The sequence below is a fragment of the Mobula hypostoma genome, chromosome X1 (genome assembly GCF_963921235.1).
Source record: "Mobula hypostoma chromosome X1, sMobHyp1.1, whole genome shotgun sequence".
NCBI lineage: Eukaryota > Metazoa > Chordata > Chondrichthyes > Myliobatiformes > Myliobatidae > Mobula > Mobula hypostoma.
In genome coordinates, this window is record NC_086128.1 from 4067141 (window position 1) to 4083297 (window position 16157).

At 40.3% G+C, this 16157-nt stretch overlaps 1 protein-coding gene across 1 annotated transcript in view; it reads right to left on the minus strand.

Annotated features, from left to right (window-relative positions):
• The window catches only part of scn4ab (sodium channel, voltage-gated, type IV, alpha, b), a 218761-nt gene extending 212722 nt beyond the window's left edge, over positions 1 to 6039 (minus strand). Inside the window, exon 1 of the mRNA XM_063037680.1 lies at positions 5880 to 6039. The gene's annotated coding sequence lies outside the window, so the exon portion shown is untranslated. The remainder of the gene's footprint in view (positions 1 to 5879) is intronic.
• Between the last annotated feature and the right edge of the window lie 10118 nt (positions 6040 to 16157).

A 16157-nucleotide genomic window follows, 5' to 3' on the forward strand; every position in this document is an offset into this window, starting at 1 on the left:
GTTCTTCACTTCCATGTATCAAGTTCTGGCATCAGTTTGGTGGCAGTATTATATCCCCCAAGATTTGTTTTGACATGTTGGTTTATAACAACTGGAAGCAACTGGGTTCTTTATATTTGAAATTACTCAAAAGGTCTGAACGTTTGTGCCTTGAAGACATGTGAAAACATCTCCAAAAATGTTCCTTACATAAAGATACATTGCACATTGAATTGATCAACATTGCCCTCTGAGCCCTGTTTGAATACTAAGACAGTCCACAATTTTCTATGTGGTTGTAGTTCCAAGATCACTTTGGCATTGACAAACTCAAGTTATCTATACGGGCGTTTATTCACATGAGACAACCAAATACACATCTGGCTTGGCCTCAAAGGGGATGAAGTATTACAACAGTAGAATTAACAGCTGGGCCTGGTGGTGTAATTTACAAATGTGGAAACAAAGTTACTAAACTAGTAGAGCTTGCAAATGAACTAAAATGAGAATATTATTTTACTCACTGCCAATAAAAATTAAAACCTGCATGACTGAAAATGAATGCTTACAAATGTGTTATTTCTCAAGCTCTATGCAGCTCTCCAGAGACTCCTCATCAAACTCATGGCTGCCACTTTCTGGTTTCAAATTCAGCAGGACCATGCAATACTTGAGGGCTCATCAGTAAGGGCTGTCACAGTTTATAATATATATATCACTATGCCTCATAAATTGTTTATGATTTGCACTGCTCTTAGCAGAACTGAAAAGAAAATTCCCACATTTTCTATATAATAGTTCTTGAAGATCTATTTCTTGGATATTAATTGCAAAATAAAAGCTCATAGATATAAAATATGGTGGATGTGAAACCTCAGAAGTTTCTCTTTAATGATTAAAGATCCCTATTGAAGGTGAGGTTTTATTGCTATATGTGATGATGTGAAGTGCTTCAGATTTATGTCACTTTGAGTTGCACCATTCTTTTTCAATCAAGGCAGCATAATGTGGACCTTTGAGCCATTTCACCTAGCAAGCACTAGTTTAACCCCAGCCTAATCACGGGGTGATTTACAATGACTAATTAACCTTCGAGCTAGTGGCCAAGTGGATAAGGCACTCGTCCAGTGATTTGAAGGTTGCTAGTTCGATCCTTGGCTGAGGCAGTGTGTATGTCCTTGCTCTGCCAAGCTGTATGGGTCCCAATGCCCTTCCCTTGGACAACATTGGTGTTGTGGAGAGGGGAGACTTGCAGCATGGGCAACTGCCAGTCTTCCATACAACCTTGTCCAGGCCTGCGCCCTGGAAACCTTCCAAGGCGCAAATCCATGGTCTCATGAGACTAACAGATGCCTATATATAGAGTACATCTGTGGGAGGGAAATTGAGCACCTGGAGGAAACCCACACAGTGATGGGGAGAACATACAAACACCTTACAGACAGTGGTGGGAATTGAACCTGTAATGTAGAGTGTTGTGCTAATCACTACACTACTGTGCTGCCCCATGTTACCTTCACAACCACTTGGAATTAATATGAAACAAATGCAAAGCATATTTTAAGAGTGTGCATTTTTTTCATTAGACTTCCTTAGAAACTTTGTTTTTAACTTTATTGAGAAATGATACTTCCATGCCCTCTCTCCAACATTTAGAATTATGGAGGTATGTGCAGCAGTGTGTTTCCACGGAGCTCAGTGTGAGTCGTAAGTGACATTGCAGCTTGAATCTATAACCTAAATATCACACTGTATTGATTCCTTTTAACTCTTTTCTGTTGCCATTTTTCAGCCTTGTAAGCACATCACAAATCCTGTGCATTTTGTGTTAAAGAAAATCTTTCATATTCATGGATTAAATTTGGGGTTCATGAGAATAGAGAAGAGTTACAGTCAATCTGCATCATGATCTTCCCACAGTTGGTAGCTATTTTAAAAAGATGCACAACAGTGTCTAAATGTCTTGTGATTAATGAAAAGCTGGCTACTAACCCATGAGTACTATTTTATTATTTATTTTTTTGCACTACTTTTTACTCTGCAGTTTACAGTAATTTTTATGTCTTTGCACTGTATGACAAATTTCATGACATATAATAATAAAGCTCATTCTGAATCTGACTCTAGTAGTGAGTTCCAGGGCATATTCTCTGACAACTGAAGAAGAAGAGTGAAATCTACCATCAGATAATGCTTTGGGATTATGCCAATATATTTTCCAGTTTGCAGAAAGCTCTGAAATAAAAAAAATAAAAGTGCTGATCTTGTGCGGGAGATGTATTCTACAAGTCAGCAAATTCACATTTGTGCAACAGAAGTTGTAGGGAAATACAGGATTAATCTATATTTGGAAAGGTAAGAGTTGATCATGGATAATCAGTATAGGTGAGAGATCCTATTTGGCTAACTATATTGAGTTTTATGAAGAAGTAACAAAATACAGTATATTGATGAGACCTATGTCAGTGTGCACTACAGGTTTCAGTGCTGGCCCACTTATTGTTTGTCAGATATATTAGTAATCTGAATATAAATATAGGAGGTATGGTTAGAAGGTTTGCAGATGCAATCTTTCATCCTTGGACTAACTTTACACTGCACGCTGTTGGAGCAGTGCTGCCAGGATAATCAAGGACACGACCCACCCAGCCAACACACTTTTCGTCTCTCTTCCCTCCGGGAGAAGGTTCAGGAGCTTGAAGACTCATATAGCCAGATTTGGGAACAGCTTCTGTCCAACTATGATAAAACTGCTGAAGGGATCCTGACCCGGATCTGGGCCGTACTCTCCAAATATCCGGACCTGCCTCTCGGTTTTTTTACACTACCTTACTTTCCATTTTTCTGTTTTCTATTTATGATTTATAATTTAAATTTTTAATATTTACTAATTTTTACTATTTTAATATTTGTAATCCAGGGAGTGGGAAGCGTAGAATCAAATATGGCTGTGATGATTGTACGTTCTAGTATCAAGTATAAAGTATAAGATGGTATGAAGTTGCTAGTATGGTTGATAGTGAGGACAATGAGGTTACAGAATTAGATTGATCAGCTGCTAAGTTGGGCAGGGCAATGGTACAGTAGATGGAGTTTAATACTGTCAAGTATTAGATGAAGTATTTTCATCATTGTCATCATTATGTGCTATGTCGTATGACATAGATGGTCATGGTCTTTCTGTGATCATGATTGTCTAGGCAAATTTTTCTACAGAAGTGATTTGCCATTGCCACCTTCTGGGCAGTGTCTCTACAAGATGGGTGACCCCAGCCATTATCAACATTCTTCAGAAATTGTCTGCCTGGCATCAGTGGTCACATAACTAGGACTTGTGATATACACCAGCTGCTCGTACGACCATCCACCACCTGCTCCCATGGCTTCACATGACCCTGATCGGGGGTGGGGGGTGGGGGGAGGGGGACTAAGCAGATCACATTGCCTAATAGTGACCTGCAGACTAGTACAGGGAAGGAGTGCTTTACACCTCCTTTGGTAGAGATGTATCTCCATCCCACCACCTAAGTATTTTAGGATGTATGATTCCAGGGAGAATTAAGGATAAAGGAATCCTGAGGTACAAGTTCAGTGATCCTCAAAGATACGGTACATGTAGGCGGGGTGGTGAAGAAGGTAAACAGAACATAGCCGTTATTAGCCAGGTCATCAAATATCAGAGCTTGGATGTCTTGTACCATTTTATAAACATTGCTTAGGCACAGCTGGAGATTGGGAAAGATGGAATTGGAACTGGTTTATTATTTTCACATGTGCTACGATACTGTCTAAAGGTGGTCATACAGATCAAATCTTCACAGAGTATTGAGGTAGAACAAGGTAAATAATAATAGATTGTAGCATAAAATGTAAAAGCTACAGAGGAAGTGCAGTGCAGGTAAACGATAAGGGTGCAAGATCATAATGAGTTCAAGAGTTAATTTTATTGCTTTAGGCATGTGGAGAAGGTGCAGAGAAGATTCACCGGGATGATGCCTGGGATTGAGAAGTTCAATTATGAGAACAGGCTGGATAGACTGTGCTTATTTTTCTTGAAGCAAAGAAAGCTGAGACAGGATCTGATATAGGAATACCTCAAAATTATGAGAGATTTGGAAAGGGTGGATAGGGAAAATTGTTCTTCCTCATGATGACAACATGTAGAAATAGAGGAAGTAGCCTTAAGGTGAGATGTAAGAAGGTTAGAGGGGATCTGAGATTGTTCTATTTTAACCCAGAGTGTTGTTACAGTCTGGAATGGACTGCCTGAATATTGTGAAGACAGGTACTCTCACAATATTCAATATGTTTCTAGAGCAGTACTTGAAATCCAAAGGTAAAAAAAAGGCTGTGGAACAAATGGAGGAAAATGGGATTAGTATAGCTGGTCAGCATGGCCAGGGTGAACTGCAGGGCCTAGTACAGTGTTGGACGACTCTATGACTTTCTATGAATAGATGGTTGTGTATATTTGGATGGGCCTGATTTTTCTATTCTAGTTGTTGATTCTCCCTTCATAATACCAGTAATGTTCAGCATAAAAAGTTGAAGTACAAAAGTTTAAATTTGGCCTATCATAGATCAGAACCACTGGTTAAGCATCCGTAAATCTTACTGACAAATAAACGGTGGGTAAAGTCACAGCCAACTATTCTCCCAGCACACCGTTTTCCAAATATCAAGCACCTTGGTATAAGCACGCAACTGTGCACCAGAACTCGTAACTTCAAGTAAGATCTCACAGCAATTAAAATTTTGCTAGTATTCTTCAATACCCACCAACCCACCCACCACACCCCCACCACCATTGCTATCATTTCCCGTCAGAGTTACCTTATGCATTGACACTCCCGTGCCTAGCGTCACTGGTGGACATACAAACAATCTGTGTATATATGCTATCATACGTAATTTCTATTTGTTATTTTTTTTATTAATGTGTTCTTTATTTTCTTGGGCTTTTTGTGCTGCATCAGAACCGGAGTAACAATTACTTCGTTCTCCTTTACACGTGTGCACTAGAAATTGCATTAAACTATCTTGAATGCACTGGTAAATCCCGTCAAAGAGCAGCAGTGTTCGTTTTATACAAGGTTATAACGAGTAACAATATAGCGTGATTGAATTAACGTATCACTTTCTGGCAAACTGTCATTCAGCCCAAAGAAACTTCGACATTAGGGCAAAAAATCTAATCAAACTGCATGTTAATGTGCCTCTGGTACAGCACAATTTCAAATCCATTAAAAGATAATTCTATTTCAACTATTTAATACTCAACTTGTAACATGATAGCACTTAGATTTCAAACAGAGATCTAACGTGTCGGGAAGTACTTTTGCTGATACAGGCAGTATTGATACCCCAATATTATCCCCCACACCCTTCGAGGCTTAAATCAAAACCAAGAGCAACGCAGAAAATCAAAATCATTGCAAATCGATTACATTCCGATCCCGAAATAAAACCTAACGGCTTTGAAATTTGAAATACTTCCCGGCACAACTCAAAAGGCTACTCCACAGGAGATTAAAAATAAAACTAAACTGAATCAAAATACGTCAGCTGAAGTACGGAAAGTTTGGGCATGTTAGTAATGACGTTCGATATTTTAACCTGAATTGTGAACCATATCAGTCTCGTCGGCTTTGAATCACTTAGGAACTCTTCAGCTCCACACAGTTGACTTTAGCTTATAGATATGGCCTGCATAAGCTCTTCAACTTCCAGAGTATATGCAAATCGCTTCAGAGATACAGCATAATACAGTTTCTGGTTAAAATCAATCACTCAACTGGCAATCATATAAAGGGTAATGTCGCGCAAGAGCTCAGAAGTTCGAGCTATCTGTATGTCACGCTTCGTTGAATTGTAATTATTTTAGATTAACCTCATTGTACCTTTTTATGGCGCAAACGAAAGTGAATTCCAATAAAGTTCAACAGAAATCCAACAGCCTGAAGTTAAGCGAAGTGTCCAGAGTCTTCTTGGGTTGTGTAAGGAGCGGTTACACTGGAGAATCCCACATCTCCGGATCAGCTGCTGATGACGTCTGAGGTTTCGGACTGAAACCCGATCAGTTTATTGCAGGTAAGATGATTGCATTACATTTCACACCCTCTCAGGGACATGTCGGAAAGATTATTGGGGGTTGGGGGCTGAGTGAAGGGTGGGCGGGTTGCGAAAGTACCGCTGAGATACACTCCAACCGCGCTGATCTGCACAGCCACAAAATATTTGCTTCAAGAGTTTACAACATTAAATAAAGCCCCCAGCTGACAGTAGCCAGGCTGTCTGCGCAGGACAGAAACCTCAGGAGCATTTCGCAGTAACTTCCTTTCAGCTGCTGTTCTAAGGAGTGGAGGGAGGATGTATCAGAGAGCCCGCCTGCTTACTGGAAAATAGACATTGAGAGTAGATGTGGAGAGAAGTGTTTGGGAGCTGGTGTTTAAGGCTTTTTCCAATAACGTAAGACACACTACATTCAATTCCCAATGGATTCATTGATGGGTACAGACAGTGGACGCGTTGTTTATTTTTTGAACAATCTATGAGTGAATTACTATATTTAATATTTAGTATTCGTTAATGATAACCCTGCAACCCTGTCAGAGATTCCCATCTTCCAATAATCCTTCCATCACCTATTGGGGCTTTCCCTCAAGAAGAGAGAAGGTGAATGGTAAACTTGCCGCACAGTGAAAATTTACCATTCACCTGAATTCAACGCTACAGTGCCAGCTCCCGAACCTAGATGTAACTACAGTTGTCAAAGCTCCAGTTAGCATTTCCACGCGCATCCTTCACATGTCAGCGGTCAGATGTCGCTTTTTTTCTGCCACAAATTCCCAAAATAATATTTCCTGTTATCCACTCCTATTATCCATGGTGCCGGACAGATCTAATGACTACTCATATAACTTCCGATTTACTGCAGCGATGAGGTGACTGCAAACTATTTATGCCCCTGAACAAGCGTGGTGTATATTTTGATATTAACACCAGAGGGCGGTTTGAATGTAGCCCTGAATAATACGGCAATCTTCTGTAATAGTTCGTGAAGGTAATTTACCTGATATCGGAACGGGTTTAGGCTGCTGCGAGATGTAATCGCTAACTGCTCTTGCTAAAATAAACCCCCAGGTCCAACTTCAGCAGGTCAGGCAGCGTCTATGGAAGGGAATAAACAGTCGCCATTTAGGTCTGAGACCCTTCATCAGGACTGAAGTGTCTGGGCCGGAAACCTGACTTGCTGGGATCATCCGGCATTTTCTCTGTGTTACTCAAGATTTCCAGCATCTGCAGAACTTCTTGTGTTTCACCAAGTCATGATGGTTATTTGAAAGTGGTTGAGTGAACAGATACTGGAAAGTCCAACAGGGCTGAGGACCGATTTCTTTAGTTTGGCTTGATAATTCTGTCTCAGAACATAAAGCAGTACAGAGCCTTTGTGCTGCCCTATTAACCTACTCCAAGATCAGTCTAGCCCTTTCCTCCCACATTGCCCTCCATTCTTCTGTCATCCATGTGCCTATCTAACAGCCTTTGTTTATGCCTTGAGCCACTGAGACTACCTGAGTGGATATGGTTGCCATATTAACTTTCCAGAATTTGATATACGATTTTCAAATATTTTACATCCCATGATCAATCAAAAGTTTCATGTTTTATTGGCTTTAACTTAATGTTTTCTCCCCTGTATAAAGGTGTCTTTGTGGTACATTACCTGTTTGGAAATCAGAGCTTCAGAAGCACATTTTGAACAATTGAATTCAGAGTGGCTCTGATCCCAATATTGTATGGGCTTCTATCATTTTCTCTGAAGTTTAGGAAAGCATCATTTTGAGAGTGGAATGTTTTAGCGGGACTTCTAAAGACTTCTAACACCCATAGATGCTGCCTGACCTGCTGAGTTCCTCCAGCACATTGTGTGTATTGCTGTAGATTTCCGGCATCTGTGTCTAAGACTTCTAAAGTGGTTAATTTCAATAGCAATTGTGATGATCAAAGTGCACATATATCCGAAGAACTTGTATATCTTGGTGTAGTAACCAACGATATTTGGGTTTGTGTAAGATGGTGGAAAGTGATGGGAGAGTTAAGCGAGGAAGGCATAGTTGAAATTTTTTCAACACCTAGTATTGCCATGCATAAGATGGCACAGGGATGCAACCACCTTGAACTTATGCAATACTTTCTTAGACTCCCAATAGTATTTCATTAGATCTTGCAGTAGGCCAATTAAGTAACTGAATTATATCATATTAATGAGTGTATCATGATAGTCTGGCGCCAGTGGAATGCCCTTTGTGATTTGACTGGATCCAAGTGTTGACAATTACAATGCTGTCTACACCTTATCTATTCCCATGTCTCAAGCAGCAGGTGTCCTATCGCACCTGTCTTTCTTGGAAAATTCAATATGCATTTGGTTGGATGACTCTGATGCCAGACAAATTCCCTGTGTTGCACAGAATTCAAAACAATGATGAGGCCTACTTTTGTCCATATTGCCTGTGCACAAACCAAATAGCATGCTGGGGTATTTTTATGTGATGTGATGTTTCAGTTGGTGCTTTCATTTTCTCAACATAGAACTCATTTTTCTATCTGAGAAAGTTATCTACTATTTCTGTGAGCCTGATAATAATTTCTCTATAATATTGTGTCCAAATGTCACTGCTTTCTTGATACTCATCTGGTTTCTCAATGGTCTGTGACCCAATCTGAATCAGCTTTTGATTGTTGAATTGAAGAAGTTCATTGAATTTATGCAGTCCCTCTGGGCTGCCCTGAGATGGTGGTTAAGCCATCATATCTCCCTTGCCTTTTAACTAAACATTCTACTGATGTTGGTTTAAATGATCTAATATTCAGGGAATTGATAAGGAATAAAAAAAATCAGATGAGTCTTACCCAGAAAAAATAAACGATGGGCCAGTCCGGTTGGCAATTATTAACAATTGGAGGTACGTACATTAAATTGCAATTATTTTATTAGTTATGCAAGGCAAAGTTAATAGAAGTGAACACACATCTGCAATGAGCATGCTTATTAGCATAAAGAGATAACAAAAGGAATGGGTTAAACAAAACTTTTAAAATTACAAAAATGGAGTTCAGACAATTGTCAAATGAGCATTGGGAAATAAAGTTCTATTATGAGGCAATGTCTCTCATAATCTTCCCATGAGACTATCTAATTGCCCAGCTACCAGCTGCTACAACCTTTTTCTTAAGCAATGACAGCAACTGAGTCTAAAGAGCCGTGTTGCTTTCCATATACAGAGCACGGCATCAGTTCTCAGAATGTTTTCACCTGCATCAGCCACATTAACAATACAAGGATTCTCAAAACATTCAGTCACAAAGACAATTGGAAACTACTTCAAATAGCTCAGATATTCATTCAATAAGCCACAAAAAAGGCTATCAGAGATTTCCTTTCTACTCACCAAACCCTCATGGTTTCATCACTAAAAGCTCAATCTATTGCTTCCACTGTTTGATGAGAGCTTTGTGTTCAATATTTTATTTTAATACTGTAAAATTTTCCCATGTATGGCCAGGAATGAAAACAAATTAAGGAAGATTAACCAGGAAAATTAAATAATTTTGTGTTGATGTGAGTTGAGTGGCAGGTGCAAGTCATGAAACAATTTAACTTTGAAAAGATGCACAACACCCATCATAGAAGAGAACAGGAATGGCAGCCGAAAAAATGTTAAATTTGCACCTATGAATGTTCATCCACTTCATTCAGCTCAGGCATAATTAACTAATTAACCACCAAAGTTTAAAAGTTCAAAGTAAAATTTATTATTGGAGTACATATATGTCACCTCATATAACCCTGCGATTCTTTTTCTTGTGGGCATACTCAGCAAATCTATAGAATAGTAACTGTAGACAGGATCAATGAAAGAGCAAGAGCATCGAAGTAAACAAACTGTGCAAATGCAAATATAAATAAATAGCATTAAATAATGAGAGCATGAAATAACAAGATAAAGAGTCCTTAAAGTAAGACCATCAGTTGTGGGAATGCCAGAAATAGAATGAGTGTAGCTATCCTCTTTGGTTCAAGAGCTTGATGGTTGAGGGGTAGTAACTGTTCTTGAACCTGGTGGTGTGAGTCCTGAGACACCGGTACCTTCTACCTGATGGCAGCAGTGAGAAAAGACCATGGCCTGGTTGGTGGGAATCTTTGATAAAGGATGCTGCTTTCCTATAACAGTGTTTCATGTGGATGGGCTCAGTGGTTGGGAGAGCTTTACCTGTGATGTGCTGGGCCAAATCCACTACTTTTTGTAGGATTTTCTACTCAAAGGCATTGGTGTTCCCATACCAGGCCATAATGCAGCCAGTCAGCACACTTTCCACTACACATCTATAGAAGTTTGCCAAGGTTTTTGATGTCATGCCAAATCTCCACAGGCCCCTGAGGAAGTAGAGGTGCTGTCGAGCTTTCCTGGCAATTATATTTATATGATGGGTCCAGAACAGGCCCTCGACAATTGTGACACCCAAGAATTTAAAGTTACTGATCCTCCGATGAGTACTGGCTCATGGACCTCCTGTTTCCCTCTCCTGAAGTCTACAATCAGTTATGAATCTAAGTTCATAAATCAATATATTAATAGAAAGGATGTTCTGCCAATCAATATATAAATAGGTTACTTTCATCACTATGAAATAATGTATGTAGTAAAGGATAGATGAGACTATGCTCTCGCTAATATATTAGCACTAACCCGTACCTGTACAGTTAATACAGTGAAAATAGAAATGTAGCTGTTTAAATGCTGTAAAGCAGAATTTCATTCCAAGTCCTAAACTGTTGGGAAAATGTTTGTACTGGTTAAAGGAATCAACACATTCACTACTGTATAAGCGAACACGCAGAAAACTGTTGTGACTGCGAACACCAGAACAAGCTATTTACATTGCTCCACTAGTCCTGTTCTCTCTGGAGGACCTTGGCATAATCATGATACATTACATGAAGTTCCTTAAAAGGCATTGGTGTATCTAAACAAACAGGAAATTCAGTGTCACTGCAGGTGGCAGCATAGTAAACATAAAGTTAACATCCTGTAAAGTAGTCTAGGATTTATTTCAGCAGTGTTAAGTGAGAAGTAGGTTAAAACCAACTAACTCTAAATAGATCATCCCTGGGCTCACTTATGCAAAGCAGTTGCCAGTTAAGCAGCAACTCAATTTTAAAATTCTCATCCTTGTTTTGAATTTCCTTCAGTCTTGACATTCTCTATCCCTGCAATCTGATCCAGATCTGCAATTCTAAAAAAAATCCCCCTCTAATTATAGACCGTTGTGTTTCTCTGTTTAGTGCTTCATTGCAAACCACGCCATCACCTGCCAAGGACTTGAACTTGGGAATTCTCTCCCTAAATCTCACCATTTCTCTTTTATCCTTTAAGATGTTCCTCCAAAGCTACCAAGCATTGAATTACTAACCCTTCTAATTCTGTGACTCAGGCTCAGCATTTTTTTGTTGGTGATGATGTTCATAACAATAACGACTCTGTGAAAACCAGTTATTGCTGTTTCAGCATTCCTTTGCTGTTCTGGTGACAGAAGATCATAGAGAATGCTTCAGTCCTGCATTCTGCACTGGGCCCCACCATCAGTGAGCTTGAAGAAGTTCTTGGAACCCCTCTTCCTGCCAGCTGTTCAATTACCTACCGTATCCACCTCCAGATGTGACAGGACTCCAGGGCTTTGGTCTTATCAGTTCATTATGAGTTTGCTTAGCTCTGTTTGTTGCATTCTGCTTTTGTTGTTTGGTCACATGTGGCAATTCATTTCTGGAGTTGCCTGTTGCTACTGCTAGTATGGCTTCTGCACGGCTCATTGACTTGTTAGCAGTGGTAGACTATGGAGTATGCTATGCTAAAGGGTTGCACTAGCTGCTACGGTTAATGGTCCACAGGATCTCATGGCTGTACAATTTTGGGCTGCCAAATCCATTCATCTATCATGATTCCAGAGCCATACATGGAGTGAGTCTCAGTGTGGAGACAGGACTTTCTCTGCAAAGACTGTGTGATTCTTACTCTTCCCATTGCTGAAAGGGCAGAAGCAGAGACACTCACCATCTGTAAGGCATCCAGCAGCAATGTCCACCTCAGGACACAGCTAGGACTGTGGTGCTGGTACCATGCCATTCTTGGTGATTGACATTGAATTGAATTGAATTGACTTTATTTCTAACATCCTTCATGCACGAGGAGTAAAAATCTTTACGTTATGTCTCCATCTAAATGTGCAATGTGCAATCATAGTAATTTATAATAAATAGAACAGTCAATGTAATATAGAGTACACTCAAATCAGCGTGAGTTCATCAGTCTGATGACCTGGTGGAAGAAGCTGTCCTGGAGCCTGTTGGTCCTGGCTTTTATGCTGCGATATCGTTTCCCAGATGGTAGCAGCTGGAACAGATAGTGGTTGAGGTGACTCAGGTCTCCAATGATACTATGGGCCATTTTTTCACACCTGTGCTTGTAAATGTCCTGAATCATGGAAAGTTCACAACTACAGACACGCTGGGCTGTCCACACTACTCTCTGCAGAGTCCTGCGATTAAGGGAGGTACAGTTCCCATACCAGGCAGTGATGCAGCCAGTCAGGATGCTCTCAATTGTGCCGCTGTAGAAAGTTCTTTGGGTTGGGAGCCCATACCACACTTCCTCAACCGTCTGAGGTGAAAGAGGTGAAAGATCCCCCACTTAGATATATTTCGCACCCTTGCTAACCCAGAGATCTGTTTGCCTTATACAAATGAACCCATCTTCATCTTATTCTGAAACCCTGTACTATTAGATATAAATTATAAGAGATTGGAATTTTTATTCATGTATGTAAAGGATGTAAGAAATAAAGTCAATTCAATGCAATTCAATTTCAAAAGACTCTGAAGTATTTTCAGAGGGAGTTATTCAGATAAGTTAGTATTACAACAATACATTTGTTTAGTTGCCAAATTGATGGTATGTTGTGGACTTTATCCTAAGATCCAATGACTGACTTCACCTATGTTTTTGAGTCTCTTTAATATACTTGCTTAACTTTTCAGATATCTATGGTTAACATCAGCATTACGATGTAGTGTATTACTGAAATGTCTCCATCCTTTTCAATGGAGATTTGATGGTGCATCACATCAACAGTCTTCATGTGCTGTTTTAAACTTTGCTAATCTTTTTTTAACATGCTCATTTCAGAAGACATTCAATTAGAACTATTAGAAAAATGTATTAAATCTTCCTGAGTCAGAGTGAGCTGAAAGTTCAAGTGAGTACCTTTGATAATTTACAAAATTTGGGAAACTAAATGAGACTTGGAGACAAATGCTCTTAATTTTTGATGGTCTTATGTAAAGAAAGATTCTCTGTGCTTCAGACGGCACTATGCACTTTCCTTGTCATGCCTCCCCGAGTGACTATTACCTCATTCTAAAAGAAAAACCTGTGTGTTCACCACGAGCTATAGAAATAAATCTAGTGTGTTGCCAAATAATCTCATCTTGTCGCTTGATAGATGAACAGATCAAATGGGAGACAGAATCTTGTGGGGGAACATGCCTCTCTTGTGGAAGAAAATTTTGAATGTTTTTTTTCTGTGAAATATTTCAGAGAGTTATGTAAACTACATAAAACATACAGCCTGATGTGCATATCTAATTGTTCATGTCCACATCATTCTCTTCCTCTTCTTAGTTTATCTCACTTCATTTACTCTTCACTCTGAACCATGAACTTATCGAAATTTCCCTTACAAACCTTGGTGCTGTAGGCTCCATGTGGCAGCAGTGTTTACGTTCTTCGGAAAAGGAAGATGTTCCTGAATTTCTACCGTATTTATGCATATCATGTTAAATTAATTACTCCTAGTATTATACTCCCTCAACTGGAAACACCTCCTCTTCAGTTATTTCATAGAATACATTCCTAAAATTAAAACAGGTCTCCTTAACAACAACTGTTACACTGGCATTATTAGTTCGCAATCTGCCCAGGCAAATTCTTAGAGTGAAGAACCAAAGATTAGCAAATTGGTATTGTTCTTTTTGAAGCAAGTTGACATCTTGGCTTCATCTACCTCCCCATAAATTCTCAGTTTCTGATATAAATTCATTTTGGCTACAGCCTGCATTCTTTAGTTTTCAATCCATCCTATACTATCCCAGCAATGGTGTTCAGTCTTCTGGACTAGTTCTGAACTTACAATTTCCACTCTATTTATACCTGATCTGTCCCTCTTTTCTGGAAAATTGTCAAGCGTTTGGTTCAATTATTTTAATAGGATGTTGCACTTCAAAGACACAAGAGATTCTGCAGGTGCTGGAAATCTTGAGCAACACACACAAAATGCTGGAGGAACTCAGCAGATCAGGCAGTATCTATAGACTGGATGAAACAGTCAATGGTTCAGGCTGAGAACTTTAACATCCTCCTCAACATTTCTATTTGCATTTCTAATCATTTGAATTGAAACATAATGCAGTCATGAATCTAGTCTTATCATTTAAAATAATCAGGAAACATTTTTAAGCAACACACATCAAAGTTGCTGGTGAACGCAGCAGGCCAAGCAGCATCTATAGGAAGAGGCGCAGTCGACGTTTCAGGCCGAGACCCTTCGTCAGGACTAACTGAAGGAAGAGTGAGTAAGGGATTTGAAAGCTGGAGGGGGAGGGGGAGATGCAAAATGATAGGAGAAGACAGGAGGGGGAGGGATAGAGCCAAGAGCTGGACAGGTGATAGGCAAAAGGGGATACGAGAGGATCATGGGACAGGAGGTCCGGGAAGAAAGACAAGGAGGGCGGGGGGGTGACCCAGAGGATGGGCAAGAGGTATATTCAGAGGGACAGAGGGAGAAAAAGGAGAGTGAGAGAAAGAATGTGTGCATAAAAATGAGTAACAGATGGGGTACGAGGGGGAGGTGGAGCCTAGCGGAAGTTGGAGAAGTCAATGTTCATGCCATCAGGTTGGAGGCTACCCAGACGGAATATAAGGTGTTGTTCCTCCAACCTGAGTGTGGCTTCATCTTTACAGTAGAGGAGGCCGTGGACAGACATGTCAGAATGGGAATGGGATGTGGAATTAAAATGTGTGGCCACTGGGAGATCCTGCTTTCTCTGGCGGACAGAGCGTAGATGTTCAGCAAAGCGGTCTCCCAGTCTGCGTCGGGTCTCACCAATATATAAAAGGCCACATCGGGAGCACCGGACGCAGTATATCACCCCAGTCGACTCACAGGTGAAGTGATGCCTCACCTGGAAGGACTGTTTGGGGCCCTGAATGGTGGTAAGGGAGGAAGTGTAAGGGCATGTGTAGCACTTGTTCCGCTTACACGGATAAGTGCCAGGAGGGAGATCAGTGGGGAGGGATGGGGGGGACGAATGGACAAGGGAGTCGCGTAGGGAGCGATCCCTGCGGAATGCAGAGAGAGGGGGGGAGGGAAAGATGTGCTTAGTGGTGGGATCCCGTTGGAGGTGGCGGAAGTTACGGAGAATAATATGTTGGACCCGGAGGCTGGTGGGGTGGTAGGTGAGGACCAGGGGAACCCTATTCCTAGTGGGGTGGTGGGAGGATGGAGTGAGAGCAGATGTACGTGAAATGGGGGAGATGCGTTTAAGAGCAGAGTTGATAGTGGAGGAAGGGAAGCCCCTTTCTTTAAAAAATGAAGACATCTCCCTCGTCCTAGAATGAAAAGACTCATCCTGAGAGCAGATGCGGCGGAGACGGAGGAATTGCGAGAAGGGGATGGCGTTTTTGCAAGAGACAGGGTGAGAAGAGGAATAGTCCAGATAGCTGTGAGAGTCAGTAGGCTTATAGTAGACATCAGTGGATAAGCTGTCTCCAGAGACAGAGACAGAAAGATCTAGAAAGGGGAGGGAGGTGGAAAAGGAAAAATTTTTATTTTTTATTATTTATTATAATAAATATAAATTATTTATTATAAAAAAAGGAAACATTTTTATGTAATTTGCTGCTGTACAATATAGCAGTTAGTACTTGCTTACTGTGTGTAAAATTTGCTTGGATGAATGTTTCTCTCATGCTATTTAGCTCTTTACAAAGAAGATTATTTCACGCTCAAAATGTTTGTCCTTCTCATTAAGTCAAAGCTGAAGTATTGACAAAGTTTGG